Below are 11,573 nucleotides of genomic sequence, written 5' to 3'. Positions count from 1 at the left end.
GGATCTCACTTGTGATGGCCTGTGTTAACTCATACTGTTGTTCAATATGTGATACCTGATGTCACTTTTTAATAATTCAACTGTCTACTTTACCTGCATTTTGCCAAATTAGACATGTAATTATTACTGAAAATTACCACATGATCCAGAACACACACACACACACACACACACACCCCAGAAGGAATTCCCTGGAGGGAATCTGTCGTTAGTGCACTAATGTTCATGATACCCTGATTTACAGCAGTAAGAGCTAGACACAACCCACTGTCTATAACTGTAAGAATGTATAAGCAAAATACAACCTTTGAATACACTGGCATATCTTTCAGCTTTAGACTTGAAAGAAAATTCTGGCCTGTGGTACAGTATAGATGAGCCACGAAGGTACTGTGCTGAAGAAAGCCATTCACAACAGAAAGTATCATTTAATGCACATATTTGTAAGAGATGAACTTAAGTGTAGTCCATTTGACAGAGAAAATAGAATGGCACCCTGGAGGGTCAGAGAAGAAGGCACTGGAGAGTTCTTGTTTGATGGGTTCAGTTTCTGTTTAGGAAGAAGAGAAAGTGTTAGAGATAGATGATGTTGACAGTTGATCATAGTGTGAATGTACTTAATGCCTTTCAACTGTATACTTAAAAAAAATGATCAAAATCTCAGGGCCTGATGTCATACTCCTGTGTTTTCAGCACTTGAGAGGCTTAGGCAGGAAGATTACTGTGAGTTCAAGGCCAGCCTGGGCTATATAGTGAGTTCTAGGCAAGCCTGAACTACATAGCAAGACCCTGTCTCAAAAAATTTTTAAAAAGAAAATGGTTAATATTCAAATTTTATGTATTTTATCATAATAAAAATGTTTTCAGTTATCTTAACCAAGCTATGGAAAATATTCTAAAAGTGAAAAGTGAGAAGATTTAATTTTTTTTTAACAGTGTCACTATATACTTGAGGGTGGCCTTGATTTCACGCTGTAACCCAGGCTGACCTCCAACTCATGCCAATGCTCCTGCCTTAGCCTTCTAAGTGCCAGGATTACAGGCAGGAGCCACCACGACCAGCAAGATTTAATTGAAAAGTGTCAAAATGTAAATTTTGTTGTCAAATGTCAAGTGTAATTTTTTAAGCTTAGAGTACATTCATTTGAAATAGTGATTTGAAGATTCCTTTCTCAAGGTTTAAAGCTTGTTGTCAGTTTTCCCCCAAACAAAAGAGAAGTGCTTTGTATTGATCTTAAGTACCACTCTGTGCTTCTCAGTATTTAAAAGATTTTCAACATTGCTTTAAGAACCTGCAATATGACCGTTTCCTAGATGAACTCCTGTACTGAGGTAGAAACATGTCATTTAAATAGCATATTAGACATCGAAAATTACCCATTCTTGTTATAAATTCATGCCATGAAAATGATGTAATTGTAATGCTCTTTTTAGGGGAAAATCAAATAAAAATACTATCTAGCATATTCTTACATAGGTTGTAGTATGCCACTCAGTGTTTCCAATGAATAACTCTGGGAAATGCTATGAAACCAAACACGACTTATATTCTCTCACCTAGTAATATCACTGTTCATATTTTGATCTCATAATTTCTCTGTTAGGATTGTGACTTCATGTCATAACAAGTGGGTGACATGAAGCAGCAATTTGGAAAAAGATTAAGTTGTGCATACTTCCTAAATTTTAAATTAGAATACCCAATAACAAGTCCTATGTTAACAAAATAAAAGTATTTAACTAGTTGACAAGATAGATATTATGCAACTATGGAAATGTCGAGAATGGAAAAAACAATTGAGAAAGGTTTAAAGAACAATCAGGCACTTCAAAAATAAGGTGTACACACGAAAAGATTTAGCTTAACATAACATGTCATTAGGGAAATAAATTAAAACTACAATTAAATGCAACTAAGTACTCAGAATAACACTATCATCAGTTGTTAGTGGAAATGCCAAATGATACTACCTCTTGGGAATGGAGTAGTTTCATGTTTTTATATATAATTACAATTTGATCTATCAAGTAGATTCTAGGTTATATTAAATTATCCAAAACCTACGGCCACACAAACAGTGGGCAAGCCTTTAAGGCAACATTTTTCATAATCACTATATATTGTGTAGAATAAAGATAAACTCTACAAAAGAATGGAGAAGCAAATATTGTGCTTTCATACAATGAATTCCTATTCAGTGAAAGAGAGGAGTAGCCTAGTGATTAAGTGAATAATATGAATGCATCCCGCTAAATGAAGAAAGGTACACTGTGAAGGCTATATATTTTATTCCATTCATATAATTTTCCTTAAAAGGAAATACATAGAGTAGGCAATGTATGAGAGGATTGGAAAGTTGTTGTAGGAGGAAGTGGTTAAAAAAAGTAAAGGAATTGTTCTGTATTGGAATAGAGAGATGGATAGCTAGCTGTATCTCTGTATACATATCTGTATCTAAATTTTTGTCAAAAACAATAGAATTTAAGCCAGTTGTAGTAAGCGGTGCATGCCTATGATCTCAGTGCTCAGGGAGGCTGACACAGAAGGATCACAAGTTGGAACCAGTCTAGGCACTGTCTCAAAGTAAAAAAGAAAAAGAGCTTGGAAGTGTATGCCTATGTAAAAGCCTTAGTTTCAATACCCGCCACCAAACAAACAAACAAACAAACAAAAAGCCTCAGCAGAATCTATGGAACTTGTCAGACATTCATGTGTCTAGTGATACAACATACACAGTATGAGAATTCAATAAGGATAAGAGATAAAATGTATTTACCATAGTTACTCTCCTATTATATAGTTTTAAAATTTTGTTTTACTGTTTCCTCATTAAAATAAAATTTTAAAAAGAGATAAAATGGAACTAAACATTTTAAGAAACAATGGCTAAAATAAATCTCAAAGCTGATGAAGGGAACAAATACTCAGTCTCAAGAAACAAAAATATCCCAGAATAGCGTAAAAACAAAAATGCTTATATCTGCACATACAATTAAGTGATCAAAAGTCTAAAATCTTGAGAGTAGCAAATGAATACTGACTAATCACATGTCTTTATGGAACTGTCTGGGAATTTCACAGAAGATACCTTATAGCATGGAGGGAATGGAAAGATATACTGTCAGCCCATTCAGTGGCCCAAGGGGAAATTTTCATGAGTGAAGTCCCCAGGTTAACGAACACAAGTGTGCAAGATAGCACCAACAGCAGGCAGTATAGAGCAGGGCAGAGCACAAGAGTGCAAGAGCAGCCTGCATCTTTATTGTGTAATTCTTATACAGGTTGTTATCACACATTTACATTCTTGTATAGTGCTGTAACCATTACATGCATATCTGTGCTAAATCATGGTTACATTACATAACTGTATCCTGCTGTGCACCTGCCCTAGACAAGTGGGGTCACATTCTTAGGTCTCCTCAGATACCCCTGAGCTTTGAAGCAGTTTGAGTGGTTCCCCACATCCCACCCCATCAAAGGTCTGGGGTATATATATGTAACAGGGCACAAGTACCTCCTTGTTGTAGTTGACAAATCAAGAACCACTTGGTTTTGTAAGACCACTTTTTTTATTTGAGGAGTTTCATCCTTGAGCAACATCAAAGCATGGCATGTAATATTCAAGGCTTGAACCATATGTTGAGTGAGGGCTTTAACTTGGAAGGCTAGGTCTGTGGTCTCTGTCCCTAGTCAGATGCTATTTTTAGCAGCAGCATCAGTTAATTTTTTTGGTCAGATGCTATTCCTAGTAGTTAACCATTGTAATGCCTGGTCAAGCCATCTGGTAAGTCATTTTCTGGCAAGAAGAGGAGCTTATGTCCTGAACCATGATACCCTACATGGTCAGTTTTTTTGAGGGGGTACATTCTCATATATCTTACCATTGGTTGGCACCCCATAAGGGATGGTGTCCTATTTGTCACTCCTGAGCTGCACAGGCTGGCAACCAGACTGTCAGCCCCCTCAAAATGGCTCAACTGTCTGTGTACATATGCAGGGGTCCTTTTTTTTCTTGTATCACAACTAATCGCTGTTTGCAGCTCCGTCCATTGGCTTGACCTATTTTGATTCCAAACCATAGTATTTTTGTACTAGGCTGGACAGCAACTGCTGTCCATTGTGCACTTGGGTTACAGCTAGACCACCGAGTATATTCAGTGTCACCCAGAGGTCTCTATTTTTTGTATGGCGATTAGGGGTCATGTCCTAGAGACTGTCCTCCCTGATGGGTGTTTGGGCTGTGTACATAATGGATCCCAAAAATGTTGTCAGTTCAGCTGCCAATGGACTAGCAGAGAAGGAGGCCCACTGTTGGAGGTATCTCCCTCAACACGTGAGAGTGGAGGCCTGTGCCAGCCCACTCCTGGGATGGGCTGTTTATGTCTGTACCCACTCATCTATCCCATGATTTTTTTTTCCAGATATGTAGAGCAGCATTTAGCACTGCTGTTTTTAAATTAGGTAATATTGGCTCTTAGCTCCCTTTTACAGTTGTGACCAAAACCCAACAGGGTGTTTTTTGTTTTTCTTGTTTTTGTCATATGCCCCAGACAAATCCATGATCACCCACACTGATGGTTAGGAGGTTTCCAAGATTTAGCTATTACAAATTGTGCTGCTATAATTGTAAGTGTACATAGATCATTGTGGTATGACATTTTAGACTCTTTTTGGAGATACCAAGAAGGAGAACAGCTGTGTCCAATTCAATCTCTACTTTTAGTTTTTTGAAGAATCTCCACACAAGATTTGCATATTGGTTGCACCAATTTACACTTCCTCCAACAATAAAGAAGGGTTGCATTTTCTCTACAGACTCACCAGCATTTGTCATGGTTGATTTCTTAATGATAGCCATTCTTTCTGGAGTAAGATGGAAATTCCATGTTGTTTTAGTTTGCATTTCTTAAATGACCAGTGATGTTGAATATTTTTTCATATATTTGTTTGCTGTCAGGACTTCCTCATCTGAGAATTTTTTATTCATTTCATATAACCATGTTTAGTTTGCATCTTTAAATATGGGGGATTTGGGTATTTTGAATTCTTTATATAGTCTATATATTAGTCCTTTGTCTGAGGAATAGCTGGTAAAATTTTTTTCCCATTCTGTGGGTTGTATCTTTACTTTGTCAGCAGTTTCTTTTGCTGCAGATGACCAAAAAGGGCACAACATGGGCTGGATAGATTCAGCAGAAGATGCTTGCTGGATAGACACAGTGGAAGCTCCTGTTGAGGATTTAAAGAGGGCTGTTGCACAGGTGCAAGTCCTATGAGTTACTGACTCTAACCTATGAAGTAGGCAAGTACCTTTTTATATATGTATAATGAGAACTCCAGAAAGAAAATGAAAAGACAGAGACTATTTCAGGTGACAATATTCACTTATGAGTTTTAAACCTAATGAAATACAGCAAGTAAACCTCACTCCTAAGACCATATATGTTATACAGACAAATGACATGCCAGCACACTGCAATGAAATGTCTGAGGGAGAAAAATTGTAAAAGTAGAATGTCTTCTATGAAAAGAGAGGTGTTACAACAGAGGCAAGGTGACAACAGTGATTGACACTGCTATTGCTGGAAATCAGAAGACAAAGAAGCTATATCTTAAAAGGTTTTTCTGAGAAAACCTTTTGTTCTTTAGATTTATACATTGGGTGCAGAAAATTTTTAAAGCACAGAGTGAAATTGTGGTATGTCTCATACATGTGAGAGCCAGGAACATTAATCTCCACCAGACACAAAAGTTGCATTAAAAAAGGCTCCTTGAATTCAAGTAAGAGAAAAGTACAAAAAAAAAAAAAAACCAAAACTAAAACCATGAACCTGTAGGAAAAAAGGAAGAATGGAAAGATTGCCAAATTTAAAAAAAAAAAATTGAAAAATTTGGGGGAATACAAGACTAAGTTTTTTTCTTTATTTCTTTATTTGATTTTAGGAAGCAAAAAAAACCTAATACATTAGGGAATTTAAAACAATTGTCTAATTGAAATACAAGTTGAAAGGAAGAACCAGGCATGGTGGCACATACCTGTAATCCCCACCTTTGGGAGGATGAGGCAAGATGATCTTGAGTTAACCTGTGCTACATAGCAAGTTTGGAAACAAACTGAGCTACACAGTGAGGCATTGTCTCAGAGAAAATCTAAAAGACGTAATGATGTAGAAAAAGGGTAAAATGAATTTTAGATGGTTTTGTATTTTACAGATATAATATTAACATAGAATACTGGAATAGGTTTTCATTCTATTCTCTTTTATCATGTTTTGTTTTTATTTCTGTATGTTTGGGGGTTTTTTGGTGTGTGTGATTATTTTTGTTTCTTGTTGTTCTTTTTCTCTTTCCTCTTTTTTTCACAATTAGATCTCTAACCTTTATTTTCATTTTATTCTACTCCTCCCCTTCCTCTCTAAATGTGAATTATCTCATTTGATTTTATGATACTTTCATGTGAGTAAACATTGTCTCTTCTCTTTCTGGTTCACTTCAATACTCCTAGGCTTTCTCTTCCAATCCTTTCTTGTGTCCTACAATTACCCAAACACTTGGACAATCACCCTATGCCCCTCAATCCTACCCCTACTATATTTAACCTCACTCATCTCTCCTTTTTGCCATGTATCCCTCTTAAACCCCCACACACTAAGAGTAAAATGACTCTAATAGGTGGAAAATCATTGTATACAAGTTTCTGGTATAAGTTGGAGCATATTATATAACTGTAGAACTTGCTCCTATGGCTAAAGATATTAGGCTAATAGTTACCATAGTTTGTCAGTAGTCTGTCTGTGCTTGAGTTTATTGCTATTGCTAATTGTACTACTTCCACCAAGATATCATACCTGTTATAATCCATTTGTCTTCCCTGTGTGCTAACACTACTACTGTAAGGGGTCATAACCATCACCATAGTCCAGTACCAAAGGAATGGGGCCTGAACCAAAGTTAGCAACTTCACATTCTTAATATATTTAAAAGAGAGGTTCTTGGGATGGATTTAAAGACCAAGAACTACCTACATCTAGAGGACATCCTGAGGAACAGACATTTTCTAGGAAAGCCTTGACACCAGGGATAAAGATAGCTAACATAAGAAACCTACAAACATCAACAGAGAAAACTATGTAAAAATAAAAATAGAAAATGACAAGACAAAGAAGCAAAATGAAACCCCAAATGCTAAACCCACCTAGGACAAGTCCAGACCACAAAGAGATAGAGGAAATCAGAAGTCAGCACTGGGACTTCCTGAAATGATGACAACAGAAGTGAAAAAAACAAATGAAAGATGTCATAGAAAAAATAATTTCTAAGATACAAAAAGAGATGATGATCAAAATGAAAGACGTTAAAGCAGACAAAGATAAAAAATAAGTAGAGGAAATGATGGAAAGCATGAATGTCCAACATAGAAAAGAAAGGAAATCAATGAAACAGATCCAAACAGAAATCCAGGATATTTAAAACTCCACTGAAAGTATATGCAACAGACTGAATAAAAGGTGAGGATAGAATACCACATCTAGAAGACAGGATTGTGACTAGTGACCAATGAAAGAAAGATATCTTAAAAATAACAGGCCACAAAAAAGTCAGTCCAATAGCTTCAAGATGAAAGAAAGAAGAACAACATGAGATTGATTGGAATCAGTGAGAAAGCTAGAGAGAACATGAAAAACTTTAAAAACCTCTTCACAGAAATACGGAGAGAAAACTTCAAAACATGGATAAAGAAGCTGATATACAAATAAGTGAAGCATGTAGAACTCCAAATAGCTACAACCAAAATAAATCTACACCAAGGCATATAATAATCAAGATTTCAGAAATTCAACATAAGAACAAAGTATTAAAAGCAGATAGAGAAAAAAAACAAATCACCTATAAAAGAATTCTCATCAGAATCCTGGAAGACTTCTCAAGTCAAGGAGAGCTTGGAATGAGATATTTCAAACCCTGAAAGAAAACAACCTTCAATCCAGATTGGTGTACCTTGCAAAACAGTCTTTTCAAAATCAATGGAGAAATAAGATACTTCTATGACAAAGAACAAGTGAAAAAATTTATGACCACCAAATCAGCTCTACAAAATGCTCTGAAAATACATTAGAAAGAGATAATGAAAACCACACACACAAATGCCAACAGAAAGAAGCCACCAGGCAGAACAAGCAATTAAACGGGAGAAAGACAGGGAACAAACAACAGGAAAATAACGTGTAAAAGATAAGCCAATATATAACTGTTATATCCATCAATATAAATGGCTTCACCTCACCAACCCAAAGAAACAGACTGGCAGAATGATCAAGAAACAAGATCTAAGAATGTAATGCATTCAAGAAACACATTTAACCAAAAGAGAAATTCGGGGGCTGGGGATTTAGCTCAGTGGCACAGTGCCTGCCTGGCAAGTGCAAGGTCGTGAGTTCCATTCCCAGTACCGGAGAAAAAAACCAAAAAAAAAAAAAAAAAAAGAATGAATTTCAGGGCTGGGGATTTAGCTCAGCGGCAAAAGCGCCTGCTTGGCAAGCACAAGGTCATGAGCTCGGTTCCCGGTACCGGAGAAAAACAAACAAACAAACAAACAAACAAAAAAACAAAGAAAAACAAAAGAAAAATTCATAGAGTGAAAGTTAAAGGATCAAAAACAATTCTCCATGCCACAGGAACCCAGAAAAAAAGCAGAGTTAGTTATTCTATTTGTAGACAATGTCATAATTAAGCCAAAACTGATTAAAAGAGACAAAGAAGGTCACTACATACTTCTTAAGGGGAAGCTCTTCAGTTATAAATATATATGCACCAAACACCAGTACATCCAACTACATAAAAGAAATATTAACAGATGAAAAATCAGATAGTCACTAACACAATTATAGTGAGGGAGCTTAATGCCCCACTCTCAAAAATAGACCAAGTAGACAAAAAATCAACAAAGAAATATTAGAACTAAACCAAACCTGTGAACAAATGGACTTACCAAATGTCTATAGAGTGTTCAATCCCAAAATATCAGAATACACATTTTTCTCAGCTCCACATGCACATTCTCCAAAATAGACCACCTATTAAGCCACAAAATATGCTTAAGTAAATGTAGAAGAATTGAAATATACCCATGCATACTATCAGACCAAGTGCAATGAAATGAATTCAATGACAAAAGAAATCACAAAAACTACATAAACACATGGAAATTAAACAACACCCTTCTAAACAACCAATGAGTCACAAAGGAAATTAAAGGTGAAATTAAACAGTATATATAATTAAATAATAATGTTGATAAAACATACTAAAACATATAGGACTCAATTAAAACAGTTCTGTGAGGGAAATCTAGAGCAATGAACTCACACATCAGGAAAACAGAAAAAGCTCAAATAAACCATCTAATATTGAACCTCAAACTTCTAGAAAAAGAGGAACAAATCAAACCCAAAGCTCACCTGAGGGAGGGAATTACAAAGATAAGAGCAGAAATTAATGCAAGTGAGACTAAGAAATCAATACAAAGAATAAATCAAAAAGTTGATGATTTGACAGAATAAACAAAATGAATAAATCATTAGCCAACCTCAACAAAAAGAGGAAAGAAAAAACACATTCTAGCAATTAGAAATGAAAAGGGGGAAATCACAATAGATCCTATAGAAATCCAGAAGATCATCAGTACCTACCATGAGAACCTGTACTCTAAAAAGATGGAAAACAAAGATGAAATGGACAGACTCCTAGACACAATTGAATATAAATCAAGATACAAAAATTCTAAATAACCTGATTTCAGCCAAAGAAATTGAAAATGTAATTTAAAACATAGCAAGAGAAAAGCCCAGTCCCTGACAGAGTCATTGTTGAGTTGGGCAAAAAATTTATAGAACTAATGCTACTAATGCTGAAATGCTTTAAGGAACTTGAAAGGGAAGCAGTACTTCCACAACATTCCTGGAAGCAAGTATTACTCTGATTGAAAAACCAGAGAAGAACCTAATCCAAAAAGAAAACTACAGGCCATTCTCCTAATGAACATAGATGCAAAAATCCTAAAAGAGATACTGGCAAATAAAGTGTAGCAAATCATCAAGAAGATTATACATCATGAACAAGTAGGATCTATCCAGGGATGCAGGGATGGTTCAGTATACCCAAATCAATAAGTGTAACACACCATATCAACAGAACCAAAAACAAAAATCACATGATAACCTCAATAGATACAGAAAAAGCATTTCACAAAGTCCAACACTCATTCATGATAAAAACCCTACAGAAAATTGGAATAGATGGTCTTTACCTCGTTCTGATAAAAGTCATCAAGAACAAATCAATACTAAATGGTCAAAAATGGAAAGCACTCATTCTAAAATCAGGAATAAGACAAGGATGTCCATTATCACCTCTCCTATTCAACAGAGTTCTGAAATATTAGCCAGAGCATTAGACAAGAGCAAGAAATAAAAGGAATAAGGATAGGAAAGAAAGAACATAAATTATCATTATTCAGAGATAACATGATGCTCTACATAGAAGACCCCAAAAGCTCCACCAAAAGACTTCTACATTTAATAACCAAAATCAGTAGTGTAGCTGGATACAAAGTCAACATTCAAAAATCAATAGCATTTCTGTACATAAACAACAAACTCACACAGAAATTAGGGAAACCACACCCTGTACAACAGCACCCCCAAAATGAAATACCTAGGAATCAACCTAGCAAAGGAAGTAAAAGATCTATGCATAGACAAATATAGTACTCTGAAAAGGAGACCAAAGAAAATATCAAAAAGTGGAAAGATATCCCCTGCTCATGGATAGGAAGAACCCACACTGTGAAAATGGCCATACACCCAACACTATTACATAGATTTAATGCAATATCAATCAAAATACCATTAGAATACCTCATAGAACTAGGAAAAACATTCCTAAAATTCATTTGGAAGTAGAAGAGACCTAGAATAGCAAAAGCAATCCTGGGCAAAGGTAAAGCAGGAGGTATCACAATCCCTGACCTGAAATTATACTACAAATCCACTGTGGTAAAATCAGCATGGTATTGACAAAAAAAAAGACATGAGGATCAGTGGAACAGAGTAGAAGATGCAGGCACAGCTGCAAATATACTCAGCTACCTTATCTTTGACAAAGAGGCCAAACTCACTGGAAGAAAGATAGTCTGTTTAATAAATGGTGCTGGAAAAACTGCTTTCCACACGCTGAAGACTAAAACTAGACCCATGCCTATCACCATGCACAAAACAAAGTCAAAATGGATCAAAGATCTAAATATTATAACAGAAAGACTAAATCTTTGTATTTGTTTTTTTTTTCTTTTTTCTTTTAAAAATAAAAGGAGGAAAACATTAACAGACGGACAACCATTTACAAAATAGCAAAAGAACAGTACAGACAATACAGAGTTACAAACAAAGTGGTAGGAAATTAACAATGCTTGTTGTATTACGTATTGATATCTTCAAAGTGGTTTCTCATGAAAACAGATAGAGACATGCAATATTGATCAGTCAAGGACTCATTAACAGTTTCTTTCAGCAAA

The sequence above is a fragment of the Chinchilla lanigera genome, unplaced genomic scaffold (assembly GCF_000276665.1).
Source record: "Chinchilla lanigera isolate Chin_1 unplaced genomic scaffold, ChiLan1.0 scaffold00020, whole genome shotgun sequence".
Classification (NCBI taxonomy): domain Eukaryota; kingdom Metazoa; phylum Chordata; class Mammalia; order Rodentia; family Chinchillidae; genus Chinchilla; species Chinchilla lanigera.
The sequence above is the reverse complement of the archived record's forward strand: the minus strand, read 5'-3'. Positions refer to the sequence as shown.